The 12,093-nt window shown below is 42.4% G+C and overlaps 1 protein-coding gene across 3 annotated transcripts in view; it reads left to right on the top strand.

Moving 5' to 3' along the window:
- LOC110510003 (synaptic vesicle glycoprotein 2B) overlaps window positions 1–12,093 on the top strand; it is a 41,891-nt gene that overhangs the window by 10,541 nt on the left and 19,257 nt on the right. The window lies entirely within an intron of this gene.

The raw sequence follows: 12,093 nt of genomic DNA, 5'->3' as shown, positions 1-12,093 counted from the left end.
CTTGGTATCTTGAGCAGATGTAAAATGTTTTGGCTTCAGTTCTGTTTTGTACTAAACTATGAGTCATTGCCTTTATGCGCAAAAACCTCCAGCAAACTTTAATGACGTAACAACACCGAACACTAGGCACAGTATTCTTCCCTTTATAACAAGATTCACTCAAGCATCAGATCTGAATCTGATACACCAGATGCTTAAAACAAACCTCTTTTGTTTTAGCACTAATTAAGATAGAAATACAGACATATGAGGAGATATACATCACATCACATCAATTAGTGGGAAGAGGGGATGAGATGGGATGACAGGACAGCACATTTTTTTTGTGTTTTGTTTTTTTACCCCTTTTTCGTGATATCCAGATGGTAGTTACAGTCTTGTCCCATCACTGCAACTCCCGTATGCACTCAGGAGAGGCAAAGGTCTTTCCTTCGAAAGACAACCCCGCCAAGCCGCACTGCTTCTTGACACACTGCTCGCTTTACCCAGAAGCCAGCTTCAGAGGAAACACTGTACAGCTGGTGACATTAGTCAGCATGCATGCACCCGGCCGCCACATGGCATTGCTAGAGCGAGATGGGACAAGGACATCCCAGCGGGCCAAACCCTCCCCTAACCCAGATGACGTTGGGCCAATTTTGCGCCGCCTCATGGGTCTCCAGGTTGCAGCCGGCTACGACACTGCCCAGGCTCGAACCCAGATCTGTAGTGATGCGTCTAGTACTGCGATGCAGTGCCTTAGACCGCTGCGCCACTCGGGAGGCCAGTTACAAACACTGAAGTGAAGAGAACTCCTTTAAATGAACACGTATGCAAAAGAGCAAGGCAGCATCATTAGCTATGTTTCCATTAACTTGTCCAGTGATTTTTCTGTCAACATTTAGAAAGTTTGCATAGAAAATAGATGCAACAATTACCTGCTAGGTTGCGTTTCCATGGAACTTTGAAAACAGCTTGACGTAATGACGTCACACCTAAAAACTATATATCTCAAAAACCTACACTGTTGAATGAAAATATTGTGGTTGAAGGGTTTCCATTACCCATTTAGGCAAATTACGCATTAATATATTGGCGGCAGCTTGTATGCTTTCCCACCTATCTGTTTCATGTCTCAGGTAGCCTGTGAAAGCCAACATGGATAGAATGCAATAATTGACTAATATTTGCATATTGTAATAATTCTCATGTGCCAACGTATCGCCTCGGTTGATGACATGGTGAAACGTGCATTCCTGTAGATCTGAAGTAATTAGATGGTGAAACGTGCACTCCTGTAGATCTGAAGTAATTAGATGGTGAAACGTGCACTCCTGTAGATCTGAAGTAATTAGATGGTGAAACGTGCACTCCTGTAGATCTGAAGTAATTAGATGGTGAAACGTGCACTCCTGTAGATCTGAAGTAATTAGATGGTGAAACGTGCACTCCTGTAGATCTGAAGTAATCAGATGGTGAAACGTGCACTCCTGTAGATCTGAAGTAATTAGATGGTGAAACGTGCACTCCTGTAGATCTGAAGTAATTAGATGGTGAAACGTGCACTCCTGTAGATCTGAAGTAATCAGATGGTGAAACGTGCACTCCTGTAGATCTGAAGTAATTAGATGGTGAAACGTGCACTCCTGTAGATCTGAAGTAATTAGATGGTGAAACGTGCACTCCTGTAGATCTGAAGTAATTAGATGGTGAAACGTGCACTCCTGTAGATCTGAAGTAATCAGATGGTGAAATGTGCACTCCTGTAGATCTGAAGTAATTAGATGGTGAAACGTGCACTCCTGTAGATCTGAAGTAATCAGATGGTGAAACGTGCACTCCTGTAGATCTGAAGTAATTAGATGGTGAAACGTGCACTCCTGTAGATCTGAAGTAATTAGATGGTGAAACGTGCACTCCTGTAGATCTGAAGTAATTAGATGGTGAAACGTGCACTCCTGTAGATCTGAAGTAATTAGATGGTGAAACGTGCACTCCTGTAGATCTGAAGTAATTAGATGGTGAAACGTGCACTCCTGTAGATCTGAAGTAATTAGATGGTGAAACGTGCACTCCTGTAGATCTGAAGTAATTAGATGGTGAAACGTGCACTCCTGTAGATCTGAAGTAATTAGATGGTGAAACGTGCACTCCTGTAGATCTGAAGTAATTAGATGGTGAAACGTGCACTCCTGTAGATCTGAAGTAATCAGATGGTGAAACGTGCACTCCTGTAGATCTGAAGTAATTAGATGGTGAAACGTGCACTCCTGTAGATCTGAATTAATCAGATGGTGAAACGTGCACTCCTGTAGATCTGAAGTAATTAGATGGTGAAACGTGCACTCCTGTAGATCTGAAGTAATTAGATGGTGAAACGTGCACTCCTGTAGATCTGAAGTAATTAGATGGTGAAACGTGCACTCCTGTAGATCTGAAGTAATCAGATGGTGAAACGTGCACTCCTGTAGATCTGAAGTAATTAGATGGTGAAACGTGCACTCCTGTAGATCTGAAGTAATTAGATGGTGAAACGTGCCAACCAACCAGAAAAGTAAGATGAAGAATTCCAGGTATTCTTGAAAGTAAGGACAATCCATTTCCTTCAAAGAAACATAATTTTTATAGTTGAAAATTGATTTTTGCAAGAAGTAGGCATTTACAATTAATTTTGGGGTGGAGCTTTATAGTTATGTGGTGACATCACGTGCCCGTAGGCTACCTTCATTATTATTTGCCAATCATAATTTATTCGAAAAAAAGTTTCCATCATCATTTGTCTTAATAAAGAAAGTTCTTCTACAGATTTTTCTACAGAAGAAAAATCCACCCATGTTCGAACAGATAGAAATGTGGTCGATCTTTAGAAAATGTATCCTATATCTGCTGTTTCCATTACACATGTCGCAATGATTTTTTTTGCGACATTGTGTTTGTCGAATAAACCTGGGTCAATGGAAACCTGCCTAGTAACAGTTTAACGAGATGTTTTAAATCAACTTCCGAAGCATTCTATAAAGTACTGTATTTTTCCAACCAAACGAACCTCATAGTCCTATAGTGTCCTCCATATATATTATTCTAATGGCCTTGGAGATATACATTGATACATGATAGAGGAAGGCATAGATGGAGTCAAAGCCTGGTAGACAGACTCAAAGCCAAATAGATGGAGTCGAAACCAGATAGACGCCATAGACGCCATAGATAGATTTTTATGGTTCTGGATAGAGTACCTACCCAACTGAAAGGCACAAGCTAGTGTTATGCAACTCCCAGCTGGGCATGGCGTCAGCAAAGAGAGAACCAAGGCAGGATGGGCAAGGCGGCGCAGCAACCTGAAAGACTCTGGATCATGGGAGAAGTGTTGTCCTCTGACTAGAGAGAGAGAGAGAGCGAGAGTGAGGATGGTCACATGAGACAGAGTTTATTTTGTTTGTTTTCAGACCGAGACAATGAAAACTGGTGAAAATTGACAACCTGGTTTGAGATGAGTTACGAATGGCCTCCTATGCCACTTTTCAGGGTAAATTTCACATTTCCCAGACTACAACAACTAATGTCGAGATTAGATCCAGTCAAGGAATAGAGGTGTCAACGTGCTCTAATAAAACCAGCCTACTCGTGTGTAGAAAGACACCAATGAAAGGGAGGGATTGTTTTTTCATTCAGCCAGACATTCATTTCCTTCTCATACACAGCAATAAAAGCCAGGTCTCCTCCTGCCATCCTTCACTCCTGACTTTATCAGTTCAGTGTTGACATCGAAGCATGGAGTGCTGCATCTTTTATGTTTGGCCCTGTTTTTCTGCTGCTGGAACAATAATCTAAAGCTTTCGGAGCAGCGCTGGACATAATTACATTTCTGCAGTCTTCAGCAAGATTCAATTGCGGGGCAGCCGATCTCAATGTCTGATTTCTCTCTGTCTCTTTCACACACGCTTTCTCTCTCTTTCTCTCTCCCTCTCTCTCTCTGCATTAGCATAAGGGTGGGTTAGAGAGAGAAAGAGCTGGACACAGATCGTGGGGCGGGGGGGGGGGGGGGGGGGGGGTCAGTCCAGTCACTGAGAATAAGTGGGCTGGTTGAGGTTTAATGTCAAAGTGGGGGATTACAGATTGTGCACTGTGTTAGTTCCAGCCAACCACCAGTCTCATTGGTCAACATGTATATTCCATCCAACCATGCCAATAATCACCGTGACACACACCCTATAAAGACTTCTTACTTTGTTAAATATGGAGATTTTGGGTATGCGTTGCATGCCTGCCAATTAGTGAAAGTTGTTACACATACAAACTGAGAATTATATCTATACCTGTTCAGATATCATCAATATGTCATGTATGACATTTGGCTTCCCATGGTTCATGTTGGCTGACTAACCTTTTCCTCAAACATTGATGTGGCCTGATTAGTCAGGGGGCAGACACAGAGGTTGTTAGAGAAGGTTGCTACTGTATTATTAAGGTTGCCACAATCATGTGTGCAGACCTGATGCAGCACCCAAGTGCTCTCTGCTGTGCTGTGGCTGTAGCTCCACACTGGTTCTCATGTGCCTTTCTACTTGATTATCTGCATTATGCCCGTTTCTGGTCCTTTGATCCCTGAGGCAGTAATGATGTACTACTGCCCAAGACAAAACCTCCTCATCATCACACTTTTAGATGATTTGAACATGTTGCGATGAAATGCTAATATCGGTCCCATAATTTGAATGGGATTTGTGCCACACATGCTAAAACGTTAGCATTAGCAAACGGTGCCAGCCACTGCCAGGGAAACTAAACCAAAGCATGGATTGCTGTAATACCTTGTACATAGACAGCTTACAGGGTAAGGAGACCAATGTGTCACTTTGTAATTTGGGTGAACTTTCCCTTAAAGAACAACACCAGGAACATAAAATATAAAATCGAGGATCAGGTCACCCCTGTCCATGTAATCTTATTCATGGTGTCATCTAAAAGGAAAAACTGATCCTAGATCACATTCCTACTCACTCACTTACATAAAGTCAGGAGAAACCATAGAATCCTGACCATGGAAACAGAGACCATTTGTATGTACCAGGTTGACACAGATTCATGCCTACAAACCGCCTGCAGTTTCCCTCAGATGTAGCCAACGTAGGCAGCAGGTACCAAGGGAGTGACCGTCCGTAGCCTAGATAGGGAGTTTTGCTTGCTCTCTGGGGTTTTAGGCTCGGTTTCTGGATAAGCACTTTGTGATAACTGCTGATGTAAAAAGGGCTTTATAAATACTTTTGATTGCAATAGATTTGTTATATGTTTGGAGGAGTCATCCCCTTAGACATGCAGAGAAAGGTCAAACCTCATGGATGCAAATGTATATGATGCAGGCTGAAATCATCACATCATCTCATAACGTGATTTAATAATGAGAGGGCAGAACAAATAGTGTATATTATGAATACACCAGCATATCAGAATCACTGCTCACCCACTGGACACGCCCTGGTTGAATCAACATTGTTTCCACGTCATTTCAAGGAAATTACATTGAATCAACGTGGAATAGACATTGAATTGACGTCTGTGCCCAGTGGGCAGGGCATAACCTGGTGAGTCAGCTATTATAGCATTATAGTGTTATAATGTTATAGACCCCAAACAAAATGTAGCTTTTGCCACAGAGTCTATTTATGGAATAAGGGTGTGGTATATGGCCAATATACCATGGCTAAGGGCTGTTCTTAGGCACGACGCAACACGGAGTAGCACGGCTGTCAGCCAATCAGCATTCAGGGCTTGAACCACCCAGTTTATAATGGTATAATTCTCTGGCATCTGGAGTGGAAGTTGTGACTCGTGCCTATCCTGTGCCAGAATGTCTCGCTCAGGATGTCTATACCTGGTGTAGTCGTGGTGGTGCTCAGTGTCAGGAAACAGAGACTGTCCTCTCTGGTGAGACTACACTGGGAGGGAGGCTGGCACAAACTCAGCTCACAGACAATAAAATGGTGGCGCAAGGAAAGCAAGGAAATCACTGTACTGTGGTGGTAATCAGCTCCAGGTCGGTTCTAGTAAACTACCTACACACCACTCACTTTCTGGTGTAGAAATACTGGAGTTTACTTGATCTGTTTGTTTGTGTCAGATTCATCCAATGTTCATGTGTTAAATATTACATTTTTTTCTGAAGAGGAAAAAATATAGAATGAGTGTACAAAACATTAGGAACACCTTCCTAATATTGAGTTGCACCTCCTTTTGCCCTCAGAACAGCCTCAATTCGTCAGGGCATGGATTCTACAAGGTGTCAAAAGTATTCCACAGGGATGCTGGCCCATCTTGACTCCATTGCTTCCCACAGTTGTATCAAGTTGGCTGGATGTCCTTTGGGTAGTGGACCATTTTTGATACACACAGAAACTGTTGAGTGTGAAAAACCCAACAGCGTTGCAGTTCTTGACACACTCAAACCGGTACGCCTGACACCTACAACCACTGAAACATTTTGTCTTGCCCATTCACCCTCTGAATGGCACACATGCACAATCCATGTCTCAATTGTCTCAAGGCTTAACAAGTGACATCAATAAGGATCATAGCTTTCACCTGGTCAGTCTGTCATTGAAAGTGTTCCAAATGTTTTGTACACGCAGTGTATGAGCAGTCTGTATGTAGCCTAGGGAGTGTCTGCCTGAATCACTTAAATTCATCAGAAGAAACAATATCAATACATAAACCTCATATTCACTCTGGCATTCTGCCTCTGGAAAATGTAGATGAGCATAAAGAAAAATATATATGTAGATGGATATTCCAATATGATTTAAGGGAGCTCCTTATTGCCCTTTCCATTGTCTATAAAATACACAAGCACTTTTCCTGAATTGTAGTCATTACTGAAGCAGAAACAGACAGCCAATACCATGATACACAGTAATCATCATCAAGTAATGGCCCTTCATTTACCAAGCTCACTTCAGACATCCACCATGATATCCTTCACCATAGAATGGCCTTTTCACTCAATTTCTGGAAGGAGGCTTAGTGTGCATGAAATGGTGTCTGTGTAAAGAAACTGTTGTTTCTCATGTCATGCTCCACTCAAAATAATGTGCTTTAGATGTTTTCATAGCAAATGGTAGAGAGATCCGTTTGATATATATCCTTTAAACTAAATACCACAGCACTGGATGGGCTCAGCTGATTATCACATAACCTTTATTTGCAATTTATTACACAGTCTGAGTAACATCATGAAAGAGCACTTGATCGCTCCACAAAATATGATTTCCCTACCAACACATTCAAAAGGCTATAGATTCTAAATCATCCACTCCATGCTGTCACTTCACACTGTCGATAAAGCCTACCTCTCCTGATACCTGCTGGTGATTTGGCAGGAAAAACTGCAAACTATCATATAAAACTGAAATATTTAGTGAACTATAAACGCAAATGTTCTTAGACACACTCTAGTAACCTCAGCTCTATAATAGCGTAGAAGATTTTGTTATAGTGTCTATATGCCTCAAAGCAATCTCCATTCAGTGGTCAATTCCTGGGCAGTTGAAAGCACATATTATATTGGACTGGCGCAAGTAACACAGTATAATATTCCACTCTGTGCTTTAGTAATCACCTACTATTCTGCATTTTGTTGATATTTCTAATGTTGCTGCTTCCCACATAAAGTCAAATATTGTTCAGACATTGGTGAGAAGGAATCGCTGTTTGAAAAGCACATCTCTAGGCTACCTGCAAAGTGTTCCACCTTGCTCAAGGATGATTCGATTCCCATAGACAGCCTCCTGTGTCAAGCTTCCTGTGGCACTTTATGACACTACTGTTATTGACAGTCTATTGCTTATTCAATGAGTTGTTCAAATCTTTGATTCCCTGCTGCTGGTTCCCTCCAGAGGTCTGTGCCCTCTCCCTGGTGTTAGAGTGCCTTCCGTTCATCATGTCATCACAAGAGAACAGAATAATTCATTCAAACATAATGTAGCTGTGTAGTAAGATTCCTGCAAGCCTGAAATTTAAGCTGTCTTTACATGGTGCTCCCTGCATAATATAAATGAAATAGACTAAAACATATTATTTTAAACCACATTTAAACCAAAACAAGAAAAGGCCGTTATCTACAGCAGTGTTTCCCCCAACAGCACACATTGTTGTTGTAGCCCCAGTCAAGCACACCTGATTCAACTTGTCAACTAATCATCAAGTCCTCAATGAGTTGAATCAGGTGTTTTGTCCGCAAAAATGTGTCCTGTTGAGGTTACTGGAGGACCGGAGTTGGGAAACGCTGACCTACAGTGCTGGACTCGTACACACCTCAAACTCAACCCTGGACATCGAAGCCAGTTCCATTAAATGTTTTCAGGGACTGATTTAGACCTGGGACACCAGGTGTGTGCAATTAATAATCAGGTAGAACAGCAGCCTCCGAACCTCATAGGGTAAGAGTTAAGTAACCCTGTCCTACACGGTTCTCACATGCCATACGTTTGTGTTTGATCAAATGTTTTACTGGCCTGTCCTGCAGTCTTTATCCGACAGTGAATTCAACCATTTACACCTCATTGTATTGTACTCTGCTACCAGTACTTTTCGAACAGAGCATGGGTTAGCTACTGATCTTTTTCCCTCTCTCTGTCCAATACCTGTTCTGTCTCAGAAAGGAACCGCTCATCTCTCTGGGATCTCAGAATACAGGGTATCAGGTAGAGTTGGCAACCGTGCTGAAAGTGATTCCCTCCCTGAGCCAAGTCCATATGGGCATCGTGACCTTCACTTGTCTTAGTCAACAAACAAGGAAGTGGCACTAGAGTAGGTTTAGCAGTATAGAGGCAGGGCCAAGGCTTTCAGTATGTATTTTCACACTTTATGAAGAGAAATAGAAGAAGGAAAATATATATCCTACATCAGTGTTATTCAAATCCAGGTCTCAAGCTGCTGCTGGTTTTCTTTTCTACATCACAGATAATTGATAGATATTCAGTTTTGTACTCCACAGTATATTCGATTGGTTAGAGAGCCCACTCACCTGGGGTCTGAAACAGTCCCTTATTAAGAGCCTAGATGGGCAGGAGGAAAACCAGCAATGCTGCAGAACTTCAAGGCCCATATCCCATGTGCTTCATGGTCTTGCCACTGCAATATTAAACAAAATACACTACATGACCAAAAGTATGTGGAAAAAGCTCTCTAATTCATAGACAGAGGTTTGGATGCAAGGACTGACCATCCATGAGATCAAAATTATAGTTTTAACTATGCTTTGAGGCTATACAGTGTTTGTTTACATTTACATTGGTTTACTACAAGGTTTGTAAACAATCTTATTTTGGGTTCTGATGCGTACAACAGTTAAATTAGCTCATGAGGCATTTAAGAATAAATGGGTATATATAATTAATTTATGAGTCCAAAAATGTATGTAGCAACTAAGGATTCCAGATTTAAACTAAACACAGATGGACAAACAATATCATTCCGACAGCTATGGAATTGGGCAGGGGGAACAGCTGCTGCAAAATGTATTATAAATTGATTTTACTCAGACAACCCTTTTCAAACTAGTGAGAACAATGCCTTGGGGAGCTCTCGTCCCATGCATTACTAATGATACTATACCTCATGGCATAAGCAGTCTTCTTTTCCTGAACCCCTATTCTATTCATGCAGTATGATTGTATCATACAGGACAACCCTCCAATCTGTCACAGGTATTGCTTTGCGCCTCTTTGCTCCCTGTTCTCATCCAATTTGCCATTCATTTCCTCTTTGTAGAGAGAAGGGCCTTGGTGCATGAGTGCTGTGTGAACTAGAGTGCTTGCATGGAGAGGTGAGAGAATGTTGCTGTATTGCTGAAGGCAGCCAGGCTGGGTGGGTGGGTGTGTGTGAAGGAGGATGGGAAGTGTTGATTAGATGTCAGAGAGGAAGACATGCACTATATATACAAAAGTGTGACTCCTTAAAATTAGTGGATTTGGCTATTTCAGCCACACCCGTTGCTGACAGGTGTATAAAATCGAGCACACAGCTATGCAATCTCCATAGACAAACCTTGGCAGTAGAATGGCCTTACTGAAGAGCTGTTATTGTGAAGTGGAAACGTCTAAGAGCAAAAACAGCTCAGCCGTGAAGTGGTAGGCCACACAAGTTCACAGAATGGGACCGCCGAGTGCTGTAGCGCTTAAAAATCATCTGTCCTCGGTTGCAACACTCATTACCAAGTTCCAAACTGCCTCTGGAAGCAACGTCAGGATAAGAACTGTTCGTCGGGAGCTTCATAACAGGGGTTTCCATGGCCGAGCAGATACACACAAGCCTCAGATCATAATGCACAATGCGAAGCGTCTGTTGGGGTGGTGTAAAGCTCGGCGCCATTGGACTCAGTTGAAACGCATTCTCTGGAGTGACGAATCATGCTTCACCATCTGGTAGTCCGACAGACGAATCTGGGTTTGGTGGGTGACAGGAGAACACTACCTGACCCAATGCATAGTGCCATCTGTAAAGTTTGGTGGAGAGGAATAATGGTCTGGGGCTGTTTGTCATGGCTCAGGCTAGTCCCCTTAGTTCCAGTGAATAGAAATATTAACACTACAGCATACAATAACATTCTAGATGATTCTGTGCTTCAAACTTTGAGGCAAAAGTTTGGGGAAGGCCCTTTCCTGTTTCAGCATAACAATGCCCCCATGCACAAAGCGAGGTCCATTCAGAAATGGTTTGTCGAGATCGTTGTGGAAGAACTTGACTGGCCTGCACAGAGCCCTTACCTCTACCCCATCAAACACATTTGGAATGAATTGGAACGCAGACTGCGAGCCAGGCCTAATCGCCCAACATCAGTGCCCGACTAATGCTCTTGTGGCTGAATGGAAGCAAGTCCCCGCAGCAATGTTCCAACATCTAGTGGAAAGCCTTCCCAGAAGAGTATAGGCTGTTATAGCAGCAAAGTGGGGACCAAATCCATATTAATTCCCATGGTTTTGGAATGAGATAGTTGACGAGCAGGTGTCCACATACATTTGGTCATGTAGTGTAGATCCAGGGAATCATCATCACACACGCACAAACACACACACGCAGTTCCTGGCTTGGCCTCCTGGGACTCCTTATCCGTTTAATGAATCCAAGAAGATGCCCATGTACCTTCCGGTGTCCCTCATTACACCATGATTACAATGGAGAAACAAATTAATCCTATTCTCATTGACTACCACTACAAAATAGGCTATTAAATACTCAAAGGTTGGCTGATATAGAATATGTAGTGGGGTAGATTCACAAAACTTCTAAAAGATTCAAAAAGTAGAGATAATTCTCAGTGAGTCACATTTGCCTCATTCCTACCAGATGAATGATTAGACTCTGATGCCCATGTGGCAACACTTCCTTGACAGCAGCCATAGTGTCATCTCAGTGTAGTGACATGGTGGGAACAAGTGATAGAGAGGAGGGGGAAGTTGGAGTGGAGGCATCCTATCCAGAGAGCCAGTTGAGAGACTAGTGACAGCCAGCCAGCGTCGCCCAGGGCGAGACGAATCTCATTTGTAGCATTACCAGGCTCTTTGGTGTTTGAGAGGGCTGAGGAAAAGGCCTGCTTGTGACTGTGACAGTGTGGATTCCCTCCCTCACTGCTCTCTGGCTATAGAGATTTAAAGAGCACTGCTATGGGGTGGATTAGTGGGGGAGATTCGTTAGGGTTCCGCTGATCTCAATATCAGAATGAATGTTCAGAGGTTTAACAAGAATCTAGATTCCAATCTGCACCATATGAAACTTTAGAATCATTTACAATTATAAAACGGTTGTTTGGATCCTGGAGGCTGATTGGTTGAAAGCAGGGAGTAATAGCACCACAATCCTCGCATTCTCCGGGTAATGCATGTTAACAGTTCCATTAGAATTATCAGTGCGCATCCACTGTCCCACAACCCAGCCTGTTAATTTATTAACTGTACAGAGAAATTGTGAAAGTGATATATATAATTACACAATTATAAGGCTCATCAGGTATGGGGTGCCTTATTATTGTTGTCATTGTTGTGTTTAAGTGTTAGCTGAATGGTCTGAGAGGTTATTACATTATACATCTAGTCTATGACCTGGGGTAACTTATTGTTGGTA

This window comes from Oncorhynchus mykiss, chromosome 1, assembly GCF_057628025.1.
Source record: "Oncorhynchus mykiss isolate SJ-2025 chromosome 1, ASM5762802v1, whole genome shotgun sequence".
NCBI classification, from domain to species: domain Eukaryota; kingdom Metazoa; phylum Chordata; class Actinopteri; order Salmoniformes; family Salmonidae; genus Oncorhynchus; species Oncorhynchus mykiss.
Note: the sequence above shows the minus strand (reverse complement) of the source record. Positions and strands in the feature narration are given on the sequence as shown.